Genomic DNA, 20,669 nt, shown 5'->3' on the forward strand with positions numbered 1-20,669 from the left:
GGGAATATTGCTGTCAGCCCCACCTTGCCCTGAGGTGGGAGAACCACAATGGCGCCGTGATACCAGTTACTCTGATGGCAGGGGTGAAGACACTGAATTAAAACTGACTCCAGGGTCGGCGATACCATTTAGGCAGCCCAGGAAATCGCCTAGGGTACCAGGATTATTCGGGGGGCGGCATTTTGCCAGGGGAGCGGCAGACGGCTCCAGTTGACCTGCCACAGGCATGCCTGCGGAGGGTCCGTTGGTCCGCGGCTCCGGTGGAGCTGTCGCAGTCATGCCTGCAGACAGTCGGCTGCTCGCGCAGCTCCGGTAGATTTCCTGCAGGCATGCCTGCGGCAGCTCCACCAGAGCCACGGACCAACGGGCCCCCCACAGGAATGACTGTGGCAGCTCCACCAGAGCCGCGGGATCAGCGCTGGGGGCGGCGAAATGGCTGTGCACCTAGGGCGCGTGAAACCCTAGCGCTGGTTCTGACTGAGTCTTTATAGTTTTATTTTGCTCCAGGGTGGCCCTTTGACCCCACCCTCTTCCTTACCCATGCACTTTTCAATGTCATCTGCTCCACTGTCTTTGGGGACCGGTTTAACAATGAAGATAAGAAATTTGTTACTTTAATTAGTCTCATACAGGAAAATGACAAGCTCCAGAGCTCTCTCTGGACAGCGGTATGTTCAGGGGTTTATTCCATTCTCCTCATTTGTACTGGGGGAGGGGACAGAGATTTTTTTCTTTAACTATTAATTTTCCTTAAACAAGGGTTATTTCAGATTCCCATAATGGTCTTATTCTCTTCATTAGGATGAAGATACTGCCAAACCCAGCCTCAAACTTGTTTCTAAGTCTTGTTTAAAATCCCACACAAAACACTTTATTAGCCCAGAATTAAGTTTGCTTATGGACATTTACTGTCAACATTATTGGTAAAAATCAAGCAAGTTGCCAGTTAAAATATTAACATCCACACGAGTAACATGTCACATGCCTTATCATATAAGCAACACGATAGTGAATCTGAAGATATTTCTCACCTCCAAAGCAAACTTCCTTTCATTTCCAGCTCACAGCCAGCCACCAGATACACCCCCATTCCTGTAAACCTCGCTAATTGCACAATGAAGGGCCAAACTATTTGTTGGCATCACTCAGTCAAAATAAAGGGAGTTACACCACAATAGAGAATGTGACCGTTTTACTGCCACCTCTGGAAGTCTAACATATATTTTCCTTTTAAAGGCTACAATGGTTTATTGCTGCTTAAGAAAATTTGTGGTCAGAGCTAAGATTGGGCACTTGAGTGTTTTGTTTTGTTTTGTTTTTCAAGAAAAGGATGTGTGTACTGGGGTTGGTTTTATGTGGGGAAAAAATGGAGCATACCTTAGCTGATATAACTGAATGTCACTGCTGTTTTTGTGAGGAGTTTATGTATGTTTGATAGTATTACTTAGTGGAGTTTGCAATGATCTGTGGAATCCATTTTCATAAGAAGGTACCAAAGAAATATTGTATCGTTCTGCTGTACTTGATTCATTTGAGTGAACACTATGACTGTTGTGTCCAGATATATCAAACTGTGTTTTTCTTTCATCCTTTATAGCTGTGCTCTTTTTTCCCGACTCTCATGGATTACCTCCCTGGGCCTTATCAGAGGATATTTAAAAAACTCTCAGGAGTTCAGAAGATCTGGAGAGAGTGAAGACGCACAAAGAGTCTCTGGATCCCAACTACCCTCAAGACTTTATTGATGTTTTCCTCGTCAAAATGGGAGAGGTATGTGAAGGCAGCAGCCCTTCCGTTTTCCTGTGGAGTGGGTTATACATATCATCGGGATTAATTTGTTAAGCAACAACATAGGACATGGCTTTGGAGAAGGCCCAAAGGGAAGACATGCTCTCCGCCCAAGGAAGATACATTATAATGGTCAAACTCTGCTCTCCGACTCCATGTAAAAAAAAAAAAAAAAAAGTCAGCTTACTGCACAGAACAGGCCCAATGCACCACGATAATACATTTGTAATATCAGGCGCTATGGGCCATTTTTGTGGGATTTTTATAATGATCAGAGGTGGGTCACCTGCTGAGTAGAAGAATATATATCTGAATATCTCAATATATCCTACAGTTTTACCATCAAGAATCAAAGATCGTCGCCAAATCTTTTTTCAGGAGCAAAAGAATATCCAGTCAGAATTTAATGTGGAAAGTTTGGCACAAAGCACAATAGAGTTATTTGTCGATGGAACAGGGCCAACCAGCATCACTCTGATATATGGACTCTTATTCTTCTGAAATACCCAGAAATAGAAGGTAGAAGTCTTCCTTCCCCAAACACACAAAATGTTAGGTCCTCGGGGAATGTGAGGAAGGCATGGACCAGTAAATGGATATAGACATCTCCCCTTTAGTCACCAAAATGCGCCACGCCTGGCCTGTTGCTGTAACATGGTGGTGATTCATTAGTTTATGTGAAGTGAGTTGAAGATGTGTTTGGGAGGGGGCGGGGGGTTTCTACTCCAGTTTCCTGCAGGCAGGAGTTCTCATCCAAAAAGCACCATTACAATGGGTATTACTTGTCCTTGTATTGATAGTCTGAGCAAAGGATCCAAAGGCTGAATAGGCCGTTGTGATTGAATTCCTCTCTCAGTCCAGATCAGTGAAGTCTGACCAGGTTTGTTATAATCCCAAACTGCAGATAGTGTGACACAGTGGTGGGCAAATCTATGGGAATCCTCTTCTTTACCATTGTAATTAAGCCTCATTAATCTGATGACAGAGAAAATTCACGAAGAGATTGACCATGTGATTGGCCAAAGTCGAAGCCCCTGCATGGTGGATCGAAGCCAGATGCCCTGCACAGATGCTGTGGTACATGAAATCCAGAGATTCATCGCTTTTGTCCCATTAGGTGTCTCACTTGCTGTGGCTAGAGATGTTCATCTCAAACAGTATGTTTTCCCAAGGTCAGTTCTCAATGTGTCTGTGAAGGGTCGAGTTCTTTTACCTTTTTCTCTTCTTAATTTTGAATAATTCGCAGTGGAAATGCTTCAATTAGATTTTGTGCAGTGGTTTTTTTGTTACTGATTTACCAATATTATACCAATTATTATTGAATCCCTCCAAGCCTCTGCATGAATCAGATCAGCAGTTTGCAGTCTGCAGACTGGGCTTTCAGTCCAAGAAAGGGTTTCAGATTCTAGCTGTGGCATTTCGATATGGAATAGAAAATGCATTTAGCAATGGTAAACACTAAGGTTTTGATATCAAACTAGTAGGCAGAAACATTCTCTTCTTTTGAGGCTGAAGGGATTTTGTTTCTGGGGAAATTTCTTGGCACAATTAGTTCACAAGCAGAACATCATAGAAAATGGAAATGACTGAATACATTTAGAAAGTATTAAAGCCATCCCAACCTTATTTCTGGAACAGAATGCAAGCCAATCAATACAAATACGAAAAAAAAACCCCTACACTTCAAGCTTAAGGTATTTTTAATAGTGAGCCAAGCTTATACAGTTAATTCTTGGTTTTTGTTTACTAAATAATGAAAAATAGATTTAGACTTATATTAAATAGACTAATAGATTCTAAGAACGATTGTGATTCTTTAGTTTGACATCCTATATATCACGGGCCATGGGACTTGTCTAAGAGCAGATCTTTTAGAAAATCATCCAATCTTGATTTTAAGAAATTGTCAGTGATGGAGAATCCACCACGTCCCTTGAGAAATGGTTCCGATGGGTAATTACTCTAACTGTTAAAAACTTCCACCTTATTTCTAGTCTGAAATTGTCTAGCTTCAGCTTCCAGTGACTAGATCATGTTACACCTCTCTCTGATAGATTGGGGAGCCCATTATTAAATATTTGTTCACCATGCACTTATAGATACTTATGGACTGTTATTAAGTCACTCCTTGACCTCTTTGTTAAACTAAATAGATTAAGCTCCTTGAACATATCCCCATAAGACATGTTTTCTAATTCTTTAGTCATTTGAGTTTTGGGCGCCAGAACTGGACACAGTATTCCAGCAGGCATCTCACCACTGCCAAATACATAGTCGAGATTCCCCTGTTTTGTATCCCAGGAAAGCACTAGCTTATTTAGCCACAGAGTTACAATAGGAGCTCATCTTCAGTTGTTTATACACCACAACCCCCAAATCTTTTGAAAAGTCATTATTCTACTAGGATAAAGGCCCCATCCTGTAAATCTGGCCTGCCTTCTTTGTTCCCAGATATCTACATTTACATTTAGCTGTATTGAAATGCATATTGTTTGCTTGCACCCATTTTACCAAGCAAGCTAGATTGCTCTGAATCAGTGACCTGTCTTCACTATTTGCCACTCTCACAAGTTTTGTGTCATCTGCAAACTTTATCAGTGATGATTTTCTGTTTTCTTCTACGTCATTGTTAAAAATGTTAAATAGCATAGGGCCAAGAACCAGTCCCTGCAGGATCCCACTGAAAACAGACCTGCTCAATAACAATTTCCTATTTACAATTAAATTTTGAGATTTATCAGTTAGCCAGTTTTTACTCCATTTAATATGTGCCATATTAATTTTATATTGTTCTGTTTTTTTAATCAAAATGTCGTACGATACCAAGTCATGCCTTACAAAAGCCGAAGTATGTCATTCTACTACCCTTATCAATCACCCTTCTAATCTCATCAAAAAAGGATATCAAGTTAGTTTGACAGAATCTATTTTCCATAACCGCATATTGATTTGTATTAATTACATTATCCTCCTTTAGTTATTTATTAATCTAGTCCCACAATATCTGCTTCATTATCTTGTCTGGGATCGATGTCAGGCCGATAGACCAGTGATTAACCAGCTGATCCCACTTACCCTTTTTAAAAATTGGTACAGCATTAGCTTTCTTCCAGTTTTCTGGAACTTCCCCACTACTCCAAGACTTATTGAAAAACAGCATGGTCTACCAAGTGCCTCGACCAGCTCTTTTAGAACTCTGGAATGCAAGTTACCTGGACCTGCTGATTTCAAAATATCTAACTTTAGTAGCTTCTGCTTAACATCCTCCAAAGATACTGGTGGACAGATATACAAGGCCAGCAAGGACGATTGTGATCATCTAGTCTGACCTGTATAACATAGGCCAGAGGACTTCCCAGAAATAATTTATTTGATGTAGCTTCTCTCTCACTGGCAGGGGTATTTTGCTGGGTCTGATATGCTGAATAATAATACTTATCTGCTGTATCTCAAAGCACATTACCAAGAGGAGGTAGTCTCGCTATCCCCATTTTACAGAGGGGGGCAACAAGAGCTCTGACATCAAAAGTGACTTGCCCAAAGTCACTCAATGTATTCTAGAACTGCCAGTGAGTAGTACAAAGGGTGAACTGCTGTGCAGTGGGTACAACTGTGCTCATGAAATTTTAATATTTTTGCTTCTGGTTGAAAGCATAATGTTCAGGAGATGCAAGTGTAAACCTTCTGCCAGGCCGAATTGATAGCAGCAAGGGCCGGGTTCAATACATAGAGGTCCCTTCCCTACAATGTAATGCAGAACCAGCTCAAGCCTCCACCCAGTGACCTGGGAAAATCTTACACACCCCTGGGTGCCTCGAAGAAGCAAAACTTCCCCTCTCGCAAGCACAGAGTCTCGGTGTAGCAGAAAATGTTTTATAACATGAGATAAACAACATAGCATTAAATTGAGAAAACACCTCAACTAGCATTCATAGACCAAATCATGAGCAAAGACCCACCCCAGGATATTGAGCCGTGTCCTCTTCCCTGGGATCTTGAGTCCAGCAACCCCAAAATCAACCCAAGACTCCAAAGTCCAATACCCCAAATATCCCTAGAGTCCAGCAACCCAAAGATCACCCACATTCCCAAAAGTCCAGCAACCCAAAAGTCTCTGTCCCGGGTCAGTGTAGCCACAGAGTTCAAGAGTCTATCTGCAGAGGTTTTCCCCCTGCCAGCCTGGGTAGAGAGGGGCACCTTACGTGGTCTGGGGGCCAACTGCCCTGCCTCTCTATGGGATTCTGCTTCTGCCTTCCCCACGAACTGCTCAGCTCTGCTCCACTCCACCCTGCCAGCTGCTCTGCTCCACAAGCTGTCCCGTGATCTGCTCCAGCCATCCCCGCAAACTGCTCAGCTCTGCTCGCTCCATGGGCACTCCAATTGTCCCACAAACTGCTGCGTTCCGCCAGCTGCTCTGCTCTGCAATATAGCTTCAGGCTCCCTCACTAGTTAGTACAGCTCTTTAGTGATTTCAGCTCTTAGTGAGTTCAGCTCAGGAACCTGTAACTTAGGTTCTTAAGGAAATCAAAAATCAGCTCTGGTATTCAGCAGTGGAGAGAGAAGGAGGTGCAACTGATGCTTCTGTCTCACACAAGGAGCCCACTCCTTTGTCTAGCGAGTGCCACTCAATTGATGGTGAGACTCCCTGTCACAAAGCAGTTTCACAGTTCCTCATCCACACAATCAGGGTGACAACACTCCACTCCTCCCGCCCCAACAACAAAGAAACTGGGGATCCCACAGCTGCCAAAGCAACCATCCCAGGCTGCCGTGGGCTATGCCATGCGGGGTGGGTGTGCCTATGCAAACATGATCAGCCCCTGAAATTCTTTTCCACACTCGCCAGATGTCAGAGTAGAGCTCATCCTGACTCTGTTTACACAAGGAAATGAAGAAAAACAAAGATGGATTCTGCAGTCCAGCTCAGTGAATTTTGGAGGCTTCTCTCTTTTGGATAGTATCCACTTTAACTCTTTTCTTCTGCAGTTGCTAATTCAGGGCACCACGATATTCCCTGCACTGAAGTCAGTTCTATGGAACAACAGGGAATTTCCAAACCCAGAGCAATTTAACCTGGGACATTTCTTGGACGAAAATGATGCCTTTAAGAAGAGTGACTTCTTCATGCCTTTTTCTGTAGGTAAAATAAGCCATTTTATTTCAAATCCTAGACTGTCTTCTGGCTTTCCCTTGAACTTCCTAGTGTCTCTCAGACTATTTAGTGCATATTTTTTTCAGGTGGCCTATGACGCAGAGTCTGTCCTGCTAGCAAAGCATCTATCCGTCTTTAAAGAGTGTCACTTTCTGTTCCTTGGTCTGAAATGAGTTTTTTGACTAACTACACACTCCCTTCTCTTCGCTCTGCCTGGCAACTTTGTGTCTTGCTTTGTGTGGTGTCTGTTGGGTATAAATTAATCCATGATAAACAAGCAGATAACACTAAAATTGAAGGGGGTACCAAACATACAGTAAGACAAAGCCAACTGCATAGACCGCTGGAGAGAGATCCTAGAAATGCATGGTTGGAAGGGACCTCGACAGGACCATGTAAATCTAGACCATCCATGACAGATATTTGTCCAGCCTGTTCTTAAAACCCTCCAGTGATGGGGATTCCATAACATCACTTGGAAGCCTGTTCCACATTTTAACTCTCTGTATAGTTAAAAAAGTTTTCCTAATATCTAACCTAAATCTCCCTTGTTGTAGATTAAGCCCATTACTACTTGTCCTACCTTCAGTGGACATGGAAAACAATTGATTCCAGTTCTTTTTCTAACAGTTCTTCACATATTTGAAGACTGTTATCAGGTCCCTCCTCAAACTTCTTTTATCAAGACTAAACATGCCCAGTTTTGTTAACCTTTCCTTAGTGGTCAGGTTTTCTAAACCTTTGATCATTTTTGTTGCTCTCTTCAGCACTCTCTTTAATTTATCCACATCTTTCCTAAAGCGTGGTGCCCAGAATTGGATAGGGTACTTCAGCTGAGACCTCACTAGTGCTGAGCAGAGTGGGATAATTACCTCCGTGTCTTATATACAATACTCTTGTTAATACACCCCAGAATGTTATTAGCCTTTTTTGCAGCTGCATCACATGGTTGACTGGTATTCAGTTTGTGAACCACTATAACCCTTCCACCACCTGGATCCTTTTCAGCAGTACTACTGCTTAGCTAGCTAGTCCCCATTTTATAGTTGTGCAGTAAAAATGTTCATATATTATAAGCATATTCTCCAGTCCATTATCCAAGTCATTAATGAAAATATTAACTAGTACTGGACACAAGAAAGGTCCTTCCTGGACCCCATTATATACACACCCTCGCAGTCTGAAAGCAAACCACTGATAGCTTTTCTCTGAGTACATTTTTTTCAAAGGATTCTGAACCCACCTTACAGTAATTTCATCTCTAGCAAACATTTCCCTAGTTTGCTAATGAGAATGTCATGAGAATCTGTGTCAAAAGCCATATTAAAACAAAGTTATATCACATCTACTGCTTCCCCTCTGTTCCCTAGGTCAGTAACCCTGTTAAAGAAGGAAATCTGGTTGGTTTGGCATGATTTGTTCTTGACAAATTCATGCTGGCTATTCCTTATAACCCTATTATCTTCTAGGTATTTACCATTGATTGTCTAATACTTTGTTCCAGTATCTTTCCAGGCTGACTGGTCGACAATTCCCCAGGTCCTCTTTCTTCCACTTGTTAGAGATAGGTACTATGTTTTTCCATTTCCAGACTTCTGGGACCTCACCCATCTTCCATGAGTTCTCAAAGATAATTGCTAACAGTCCTGAGATTGCTTCAGCTAGTCCCTTAATTTCATTGGCCTCTGCTGACTTGAATATGTCTAACTTATCTAAATATTCTTTAACCTGTTCTCCTCCTATTTTGGAGTGCATTTCTTTCCTCTTGTTGTTTATATTAAATGAGTTGAATATGTGGTCACCATTCACCTTCCCAGTGAAGACTGAAGCAGAAGGGGCATTAAATACCTCAGCCTTCTTGATCTCATCAAGGGGCTACATAACTTCTCTACTTGAATTTAAGCTACCGAGCTTCCCTGTCACTCTGTTAACAGTGCCTTTCAGCCTTCTTCCTCCATCCTGCTACTCAGGACACCTACACCTCTCTACTTGTTACTTCTCCCCTTCTACTCAATCACCACCATGTCACTGCCCCAGAAAACTGTTTAGCTAGTTTGGAATGTGGATAATGTATTCCTCAAACCCCACATCTTCCTGCCCCCCACATCTTCCCACCCTTCACCCCAAACTGCCTCTAAATCGGCAATATAAGGAACTCAGTTCTTCAAATTATCTGTAAGCGGCTTCTTAAACCCTCGTACACTTTCATACCTTACTGAACTCTGAGAAAAAGCCATTATCCTCCATGAACATGCCCTGAATCACTCTGTGCATGTGACTTTAATCCTGAGATTTTGCTCCCATAATAACCATATTTAAAATGTGCTGCAAAGAAAGATCTCCAGCATCAACTCAAAATTCCTTTTTCATTACAGAGAAGCGGATTTGCGTGGGAGAGGGTCTGGCTCGGGTGGAGCTCTTTTTGGTACTGACAACGATTTTGCAGAACTGTACAATTGACTCAAAAAGACAGGTAGAATAATCATGCAGAGTTTCTAGACAGGCTCAGGTTGGAACAGAAGCTGGGTATGTTTTAGTTCATTTGTGAGTTGGTTGTCAACTATGGAAACTTTGTTAGGAAGCTCTAAGGCTTCTTTATTGACAAAGAGTTGGTAACAGTGTCCAGCTGTTAGAATATAGACGTTTAAGCCTGGCTGTAAAGGCCTATACTTTAAGAATTTATGTATATGTTTATTATTTAGCTAGTTATAGAGGTATAAAATAGAGAATCTGTGTAAGGGCCTTCTCTCACTGTGACAGTCTGAGGCCCTGTTCTTAGGCCAATGCCTCTGGCTAAACAGCAGAGGCAGCCATAAGCTGGGAAGCGTGCAGTCACATCCTTACGTTTTAAACTAGTTATATTGAAATAAGGCAATCTGGGGCTGTTAGGAAGGTGATCCGATCTGTCACCTCCAGAGAAAGGGAAGAGCCAAGAAGATGTAAAAGGAAATTTAGTTTGATAGTTTTCTGTCTGGTAAGAACTCACTTTTTAATAGACACAGCTGGGAAACCGTTATGTCGGTATAGATGTGGTTGTGAAAACCTCACTTCTGTATTGTTTTGTCATTTTAATTCCCACTTTGTTATGTTTATTTGCATGATCTCTGTCTGGTTCTGTGATTGTTTCTGTCTGCTGTATAATTAATTTTGCTGAGTGTAAACTAATTAAGGTGGTGCAATATAATTGGTTAGCTAATCATGTTACAATACGTTAGGATTGGTTAGGTAAATTTTAGTAGAATGATTGGTTAAGGTATAGCTGATAATATTATTATATAAACTAGGGACAAACAGGAAGTAAGTTGGAATTTGAAAATAAGGAAAAAGGAACTTAGATTTAAGCTTGCTGGAAGTTCACTCCAATAAACATCGAATTTTTTTCACCTTCGGACTTCGGGTATTGTTGCTCTCTGTTCATGCGAGAAGGACCAGGGAAGTGGGAAAGTGAAGGAATAAGCTTTCTAACAAGAGCCAATGAGAATAAATTGTGATGATGTAATGCTCTTGGCTCAATAGTCTACTTTGATAGGCAGAGTTTACGTGGCATTGGACTGAACTAAAGTTCTCCCTCCCCTGCTCGTTCATGCAAGTTAATTAAGCACAGTGTTAATACAGTTGCTCCTCATTAATTTTCCAACTCATCTCAACACTTCCATATATTTTCATATTTATGTAGTTTTGTGATACATGTTCCAGGGCTAGGACCAAGCTGGGAGGTGCAGATTCATTCACTGAATAGTCACTGAACCAACAAGACATGATGCCGATTTAGATTTGGGTTTGGGCGGTAGTGAGGACCTCATGGAACAACTGTTTGTAGGGGACAATCTTGGTTCTAGTGATCATAAGTTAATTCAGTTTAAACTAAATGAATGGGAAAACAAAAATTGATCTGCAACTGGGGCCCTGGATTTCAAAAGTGCTGACTTTAAAAACTTAAGAGAATTAGTTAGGGAAGTGGACTGGACTGAAGAACTCAAGGATTTGAATGTGGAGAAGACAACGTTACAGAAACTATCTGAAGGCTGCATCCCAAGGAAGGGGCGAAAAAATTGCTGGGAAGGGCTCCAGACGAAGCTGGATGAGGAAGCATCTCAAACAAGTGATTAAGAGAAAGCAGAAAGCCTACAAGGAATGGAAGATAGGCTGGATCAGCAAGGAAAGCTGCCAGAAATTGTAGGGATAAAGTGAGAACTGCCAAAAGTTAAGCAGAGTTCTACCTTGCAAAGGGAATTAAAACCAATAGTAAAAGGGTTTTTTGGCCATAATAATAATTAGAAAACAAGGAAAAAAGAAGTGGGACTGAGGATGAGGTGGAGGCTCCCAGACTGCAGACTAACAGGCTCCCAGACTGCAGTGTCAGGTTGTGCTGCACCACAGCAGTTTACTCTGGTTTGCTGTTAAAGTGCCCTTTCAAAGCCTCCTTAAGTCGTGTAACTCTGCATTGAGCTTGTCTGATAGCTCCTGTGTCCGGCTGTTTGAACTCAGCAAACAGCTCCTCCACCTCCACCCCGAGGCAAGTTCTCCCCCTTTGCTTCAGAGGTGTTGTGCAGGACGCAACAGGCAGCTATAACCTTTGTGATATTTTTTGCGCTGAGATCCAATCTGATAAGTAAACAACACCAGCGCCCTTTCAATCCACCAAACACACATTCAACTGTCATTCTGCAGCTGCTGAGCTTGTTGTTGAGGCTCTCACGGTGGCCAGTGTATGTCTTCATGACCGGGGGAGTAAGACGTAGACTGGATCCTCCAGGATCATTACTGCAATTTCAAAATCGTCAATGGTTATCAGCTGGTCAGGACAGAATGTCCCTGCTTGTAGCTTTCTGAATAGTCCTGTGTTCTTAAAGATGGAAGTGTTACTCATCTTCCCTGACTAGCCAACTCAGATGTCAATGAAGTATCCCCAGTGATCCATCAGCACTTGCATGATAATGGAAAAGTAGCCCTTTCTGTTGATGTACTCTGTGGCAAGGTGCTCTGGGGCCAAAATAGGGATATGCATGCTGTCTATTACTCCACTATAGCTACGGCCGCCCGGGGGCGCAAATGGGGCAATTTTCCCCAGGCCCCCACGAGAATGTCCGAGGCTTGCCTCTGCCTTCCCCCATCCCCGGTTCCTCAGTGCACTACGTCCAGGAGCAGCCCTGGACAGAGCTAAAGCAGCCTGGCTCAGGCAGGGCCTGAGTGCCTTCCGCTCAGAGCCACGTGGTAAGGGGGCAGGGCCTGAACTCCTCCTGCTCAGAGCCACGTGGTAAGGGGGCGGGGCCTGAGCTCCTCCGACTTGAAGCCGCATGGTAAGGGTGGGTCTACGAGCTCAGGTCCCATGGAGGCAGACCACTGCAGCTCTGTCCAGGGCTGCTTCTGGATGTGGCACGCTGAGGCTCCGTGAGAGGGGGGAGGCGGGAGTAAGCAGCATGGTAAGCCCCTCTGAGCCGGACACCTCCCTGACCTCCGCCTCCCCCAGCCCTGACCCCCAGTTCCGAGCCCAGCCCCTCTGAACCGGACAACCCCCAACCCCATCCCCTCACAGCCCTGACCCCCAGCTCTGAGTCCAGCCCCTTTGAGCCAGATACCCCCTGACCCCATCCCCCTGCAGCCCTGACCCTCAGCTCTGAACCCAGCCCCTGTGAACCAGGCACCCCCCAACCCAGAGCCCAGCTCCCCACCCAGCCTTCGGCAACAGCAGCACCACCCCCAGGCAGCAACAGCCCATTGGCACCAACCATCACCATCACCCAGTGACAGCCCATTATGTAATTGCAAATGTATACATACCATTAAAGCATCTAATGTTTTTAAATAATGTATTTTGTGTATTTTCAAATTAGTAAAAAATAATTTTTGAATGTATTTCACTGGTTAATTTTGACATTTCCAAATACATGATACTATAGTATTGCAACTTATTTTTAAGGAAGGGGCCCCTGAAATTGCTTTGACCCAGGCCCCCTGAATCCTCTGGGCGGCCCTGACTGTACTTCAGGAACCCAAGAGTGCAACGCCATTCACTATGTCCTGTACATTGCTGAGAGTCACAGTCCTGCATAGCAGGACACAATTAATGGTCCTGCACTCTTGCATGACAACTGCCCCCACAGTGTATTTTCCCATTTCATAATGACTTCCCACTGACTGGTAGCAATTCAGTGTTGCAAGTTTCCAGTCTGCTTACCACTTGCTCCTCCATTGTCTATGGCTCTCAGTTTGGTGTCCCTGTGTTGGATTGCTGGGGTGAGCTCTGCACACAGATCCAGGAATGTGGCCTTGCACACCTGAAAGCTCTGCAGCCACTGCTTGTCATCCCAAACCAGCATTGCCATGCAATCCCACCAGCTAGTGTTCGCTGCTTGGGCCCAAAAGTGGTGCGCCACCATCTGCAGTTGCTCAATGAACACCAACAATCACCGTGAATTAGTTCTCCCTATGTCTCACCACAAACTGACTCACAGAAAATCATCAAGTTCCCCGTAGTACTTCACGCAGCTCTTCAAATACTGGAGGATTGTGTGTCCTGTGCATGCAACATACATGACAATCATGCAGAGCTGTGCAGGCTCCATGCTTCTGTCAGAGATGGTAGACAGCAACCAGTCCCACACAAGTTTGTGGGAAATTGAAACTAGGCATGAAAATTATAGGGATAGAGATGATATTAAGGGATGGAGATCACAGCATTATGGGACGTTGTTGCCTTGTGCCCAGTCACCTGTATATGACTTGTTTATGCCCCACCACACATTGCCAAAATTACCCAAAGAACAGTGCACTGAACAGTGGCAGATTGCTTAGTTGGAGACCAACCTATAGCTCATTACCCTGTGCATTGGCACAAGCACTCTTGGCTAGTACGCATGGTTCTGACACAGGAAGCCAAGTACGCACATGCATAATCAACGTACCAACTCTCACAGCTGTACACCAATGTAACTCACACTGGTAAAACTTTGTAGCGGAGACACGGCCACAGTCTACACAAGGCAGTGCTAACATGAGGCATACTGCCACTCTCAAGGTACACATGCACTGCTTTGCTTTGATCGCACCCATGTGGGGCTTGCACGCCCCCCCTCCATTCACTTCATACCACAATCACTGCTCTGGTCAGCTGCTCCAACTAACTCTTCCACCATTCCATACACCTCAGCGAATGCAACTGGAGTGAATACAGATGATTCCCAGCTCCAGGGAGGCAGCTACCATTGTGCGGGTGATACTGTTACCGAAATATCGGGTCTGCCTAGCTGAGAGCCAATTAACAGTCTGACAGGGATAAGGAAAAATGCTTTATTCTGCAGAAAAAGGAGAGCCTGTACCTTGGTACAAAAGACTCTGTCTTACACAAATTTCACAAACCTTTTATACACATTCAGACAAAGACCCTTGCGTGTTAATACTTGATTGGTAAGTGTAAAATCTCATGTTCCCCTTATCTGGCTAGTACTGACTGCTTTGGAGCAGGATCTTCCTGCTTTGAGGCAGAGGAAAAGAGATAGTGGAAAAGTTCAGGCTACTGTGTCCATGAGCAGTACTCACCCCTCCCACCTACTGACCGCTTGTAATCTATTAAGGGGGATCAGCCAGCTTTCACAATCCCTGCTTCCGGCCTGGCAAGCCCAGATTGCGAGGCCCATTACGTAATTTATGATCAAGCTGAAGAGACAGGTACTGAGTTGTCTTATGGACAGGATAACCTTCGGTTACAGCATTATACAGACATTTTGCATATTGTATTACTATTCAAACAATACATGGGAAGAACAGACAGAAAATAATCCATTTAACTATTGTATGGAAATAGCCAATAGACCATGACCCAAGGTCTGGGAGAAGGTCCTTAAAATTAAAGGTGTGATCAAGAGATACAGCATGAAAAATAACAGCAGTGTTCTTAATAGCCTATAAATCCTGTTCAATTAAGCCAGAATGATTAACATAAAAACAGCATTTTTTCCCGATGCAAGCACAAGCTCCCTCTATTTCAGCATTTACAGCATCTAGCACACGTCTATTTTGCAAAGCCACTTTTGCTACTTCATCAATCTCTTTTTGTAACTTTTGAAAAGCGTCTATTAATGCATTAGCTGCTTTCTTAAGCCCTGCAGAACTATTTACAACTGCTCTCTCTAGTTCAGCTACCCCCAACTCAGAAATGATTGCACAGACAAAAGAATGGAATCCTGTTTGTCTGACAACTAAGGGATTGGGGCACTGACTATAAATCAGTTAGGTATACCAGGTGGTCTAATTTCCCAGATGTCTCGGTGAATAATCCAGTCCCACATGCATCCTCTCCATGGATCCGTCAGGATTCGGTATGTGGAAGCGCACACCTCCCTAACTGGTCCAAATGCTTGGAAGAAGCACTGTGAATGTCCACACTTCCACTCAGAAAGTGTTCAAATATGTCTCCATGACCACAGATCAGATGGTACTCCTGATGTGTCTGTAAGAGCAGTGGGCCAAGTCTGGTGCTCAAGATCACTCCGAATGGCCATCAGCTGGTCATTCAGGAAATCCTGAATTCCTAAACATACTAGATCCCACTGCAATGCCTTCCCAGCCTCAGTGATATTCAATACCATCTCTGTTAGTAACTTCTGGGTCATAGCACTAAGGGTGGAAATAACATGTAACTTACCAACTCTAGCCTGTACTTGGGTTAGCGGAGCTCCAGAAATAAGGCTAGTGGCCTTTTCTAGTTGGCCCCATTTCTTATCATGTCCTTGGCTTTTAATAATATTCCAAATGGCTGCTGCACTATTGTCCCCATTCCATAGGGATCCGGTCAGGTCCCTCTTCTTCCAGAGAAAATAACCCAGGCCCTCTGTTGTGCTAATCTAATGGCAGCCCCTAGTGTTGTATTAATCACAGTCCATTGATATCCTAATACATATCTCTTTGGTGTAGTACTATATTACATCTGTTGGTTGTATACCTTTAACTAATCTCAGGTACTTTCAAGAGGCATTGACATTAATAGCCTAGGAGGGGCTGTATTACAGAGTAACAGGGGAGATGGCAGGGGCAACAAGGTGCCTGTGGTACCTGTCATTTTAAATCCAGTTAGGGAGAGCAAAACATACTGAAGGATTTATCCAGAACACAGGGTGCAACCTGTAGAACAAACCCCAAAATCCAATTAATATCACAATCCCAAGCATGGGTCCCACAATTTTTTTTTCTGCCAATGTATAATTCTTTGTTTCTTCACCAGGGTCAGTTTTTAATGTCCTTTCTAGTCAGGAATCCCTGGACTTTGGCAATTTTAGTGGAGTGAGTGTTTCTTCTTCTTCCCCAAAACAGTCGTGGTTCAGCATCCTACAGGGAAGAGGTTACCAGCACATTACCCTGCAATGGTTTTGATTCTTCTAGAAAAATTTAAAGGCACAGTAGATCTGTCAATGGACAAGGGAGAGGTTACTAGCACTTCATCTTGTACTTTTTCCCTGCTGTCCAGAAGGCACAGTGGAGCTAGAAGAGAAATAGGCTAATCATCAGTAGGAGAATTCTCCTTATGTGGAGGGGTCTTTTTGCAGTGAGAATCATGAGTCCAAGCAGTCAGTCTTTGGCACCTCACAGCAGTGTTGGTAGTTAGCAGGACTTTCCAGCTTGGAGCCAGAGCAGTCTTTCGTTGGTGGACCTTTACATTGATCCAGTCTCTTGATTCCAAGGAGTAGCAGGGCTGCTAGGGTCTTTGGGTAGCGCTTCTTTACCTGTGAGAAAAGAAACCTAACACATTTCATTAGTGCCTGACAGTGTTTTGCAGATCTCATAGCTGCTTGGGCACATTCAAGCCCCCCCCTTTTCTTGGTTATTAGCCAAGTCTTAGCTGTGAGCAGTGTCCTTGAATGGAGCCAGTGTCTTATCTTCAGTCTGCTAGCTATTATTTTTTTCTTTCCAGTTAACTCATTCTGTTCTTTTTTCCTTCTCCCTTTTTGGCTTCTTTTAACCTACAAAGGAAACTTTCACTCTTCACTCATACACCTTTTCCCAACAACGAACACATAAACATTGCCATTATACAGTACGTTACTCTTATTATTTAATGTATGCCACATATACCCTTCTACTAAAATAACTTTGTTACAGAGCTTTGGAGCAACAAGCCAGGACAAGCACAACCACTTTGAGGAGTTCATTCAGTACAACCTTTAGTCCAAAGGCTTCCCACCATCCCCAACCCTCTGGCTAGAAATCTGAGGTAGCCAGAAGGATCCCATGTACAATATGGGGAGTGGGTTAACCTTTCATGTCCTTGCTCCCAAAAACTGTTGGTATGCAAATTTTAATGACAATTTTTAATTAAAAGATTTGGCCAATGAAGTTTCTTTTTTTTTTTACTTAAGCAAATGTGTTAGACTTTAGTATATCATATTTTCCTGATTTATCCAAACACTTTGTATTCCAAGTTGAATAAAACAAGTATCTGCATTCCAATCCAACCCCTCTGCCTGATTTCAAACCAGACCATCCCATGAAAACACTAAACACAACAATTCCGGCAACGAGACAAACACCACAAGACAGAACATAGAACACAAAACATAATTTCTATTGTGCCAGTAAATGCATGATATGTTGAATGCTGTTCAACTGGCATCAGTTTTCTCTGATTATCTGAAAGACAAAAAAACAGAGGTCTACCCCCTTCTGGACAGCCAATCATTACTTAAATATACAAATGCCCTTGTTGATTTCAGGCAAAACAGAGGACTTACCCTGTATTTTCTTGTATTAGTTTCATAGGCAGCCCAGGCTTCAGTGGCTTCTACCTTATCAGTTAGATTATTCGCATTAATACAGATGCTTTCTGGCTTGCTTTTGGATCCAAAGCTATCCACAGCTTAAAGATTCTTACCTTAAAAGGGACACCATTAACTTTACCAGAATTTTGATTGCTTTTTACTTTTAACTCCTGCTTTCAAACACTGAAGGAAAACATCACTACTTATAGTGCCCCTTAGAGCCTAATAAAATTTCAATTACATAGCACTGTATATATTTCTTTAGCTAATTCAACTAAATTGTGCATAGCCAAATGATTGCAATTTAATAATTTCTTCGCCTGAATTTATTTACAAACATTTCAAAGACACCAAGAACTTTCCTTTTTAGCATTTTACAAAGTTCAACTGCTGTTCCCTCCAGCAACTACAGAGTTAACTTCTCACTCTTCCTTAAATCACTTGCTTGTCTCCCAACAGCCACCTTTATCAACTCAAATCACCATTTCAAGATATTGCCCTGGGTATTTGAAATCCCCATGGTTACACTTACTTACTCCTTCCTTCCACTATACCCTCAGAATTTCCAACCTGTTTTCCAATCTCTCTGTCTGTTGCGTGCCCTCCTGGGCCCGATCCTGCTTTTCTCGCTGAACCGTCCCTCCCATGGGCACCAACTTGTTCCACTACCAGTTTAGCTAAGAGGATGGGCTTCTCAACTAGCCCCCACCCTTCCTGGTCTCTTTCCTTAAACATTCTTACTCACAAGACTACCCGAGTCCTCCCTCGTGAGGCTTGCCACCTGGGCAAAAATGCATAGTCCATTGGCGTTTAACTATTCAATTTCCTCTTGACATTCCTTTCTGAACACCAGGTAAAGGTCATTTACTTAACATATAATCCAAACCCCTTTAGAGGGTTTACCCAGAGACCCACCAATCTGTCTGCTGACACTCAAACAGAAAAGAGAATTACATAGAGAACAGAGGGAATTACAGTCTAATCCAGGTTTTTCTACTTCTATTACACTGACCGCTACAGGGGACGGGACAGAAGGATCTCAATTCAACCTCAGAGCTTCCTCGCACGCATGGCTTCCACTCCGAGGAATTACAAACGAGAGGTTCAGTACCGCCCACACTCCTAATGCCCAAATGTATACAGAGCAGAAAAACAGTAACCGGTTAAACAGAACAGAACTGGAACCAGATAACCAGATAAGAGGCCCACCTCTAACCAGAACCAGATAGTATTTCCTTATCCTATTAGGGCTCACCTTATCGGATCATGAACCCCAGGGGCTGTGGAGAAGTGAGGAAGAGGGGTTAAGCACCCCAGTGGTGCCGCTCCTAGTTCGCCGCAGCCGTCCGGAGTCCAATGTCCGAGCTAGGAGAGTCCTGGCGGAGTCGCCAGAAACCGTTACCGGAATATCGGGTCTGCCTAGCTGAGAGCCAATTAACAGCCTGACAGGGATAAGGAAAAATGCTTTATTCTGCAGAAAAAGGAGAGCCTGTACCTTGGTACAAAAGACAAATTTCACAAACCTTTTATACACATTCAGACAAAGACCCTTGCGTGTTAATACTTGATTGGTAAGTGTAAAATCTCATGTTCCCCTTAACTGGCTAGTACTGACTGCTTTGGAGCAGGATCTTCCTGCTTTGAGGCAGAGGAAAAGAGATAGTGAAAAAGTTCAGGCTACTGTGTCCATGAGCAGTACTCACCCCTCCCACCTACTGGCCACTTGTAATCTATTAAGGGGGGTCAGCCAGCTTTCACAATACCTTAACCCTAAATTACCTGGTTTTCACAAGTTTGCATTTAAAATACCTTAACCCTTCAGTGCCTGGTTTTTGAGAAGTCTAAGTTTCGCTGAACTCAGTGTTCTAGAAGGACACAATTGGTCACTGGTTCTTTTCCCCACTATCCAGCCCGCACAGGTTCATAGACCGACTCTTGAGCTGAAGAAAGTATGTCATTTATTTGCTGCTTCAGTTAGTGACCAGTCCTTGAAATAGGGCATAGCAGAGAGTTAAATGCAAGTGCATCCCATTTCCAGGTGCTTCCCTTACATACATAGATACAAAGCTATTCATTATATATTTGTAACCACTTTCTTGCCTAACACTATGATTAGTTTGATAACTCCGTTTTTTTCTGATGTGGGTGGTCACCTGGTCAGGTTGTTAGCTCAGCTTTTCACCTGGCTGTTCTCTTTACTTGCCAGACAAGTTGGTATCTTTCCACATGTTTCAACATCTAAAATATACATGCTACATAGCCTACAACAATATACTTTGGGACAACCTTAACTATGTGTTTACTAAATTTTTTGTCAATATAAGTATATAACATTTCAGCTAACAGCCTGCCTCCATGCAATATTTATCAAAACTGGAGAAGTACATGGAAGTCGGGACAGCTTTAGAGAGATTCACTTTATGATTAACTTTTATCGTCTCTGGACAAATACACGGGGAACAAAGGCTGGAGGGGTAAACACATGATATACAAATAAAGTTTCAAGGGAGATCATTCCTAGTTTGATGTAAGGTCTCTTTTGCTGGATCGTGACTAATCTAGTTTACCAAATGGAACTGAGAGAGGCTGTTGGCTCTCGTGCTCAGTTCCACCATACAATATATAAAGTGTGGAATCTGAAATACCAGTAAACTCCCTGCTAGAACCCAGAATAATTGCTACATTCTGTAATTGAGCCTTTGGGAGCAACAACTATTTTCCTGGCAGTGTGCATCTCTTGCCTTCTTTTCCTTTCAGCATGGAAAAAGATGTCTGGAAGTGGGAAGCTGCCACCTGGCCCTGTTGCTTTTCCCATCACAGGAAATGCACTGCAGCTGAATATGAAGAATTTGCCCCCATCAATGATTAACTCTCATCCTCTCTGGACAAATACACAGGGAACAAAGGCTGGAGGGGCAAACACACATGATATACAAATAAAGGTTCAAGGAAGATCATTCCTAGTTTGATATCAGGTC

The 20,669-nt window shown here is 43.1% G+C and overlaps 1 pseudogene; it reads left to right on the forward strand.

Annotated features, from left to right (window-relative positions):
* The window catches only part of LOC127053880 (cytochrome P450 2H2-like), a 53,361-nt pseudogene extending 32,832 nt beyond the window's left edge, over window positions 1-20,529 (forward strand).
* The last annotated feature ends 140 nt before the right edge of the window (window positions 20,530-20,669 follow it).

Source organism: Gopherus flavomarginatus, chromosome 6, assembly GCF_025201925.1.
Source record: "Gopherus flavomarginatus isolate rGopFla2 chromosome 6, rGopFla2.mat.asm, whole genome shotgun sequence".
In the NCBI taxonomy this organism is placed as follows: Eukaryota; Metazoa; Chordata; order Testudines; family Testudinidae; genus Gopherus; species Gopherus flavomarginatus.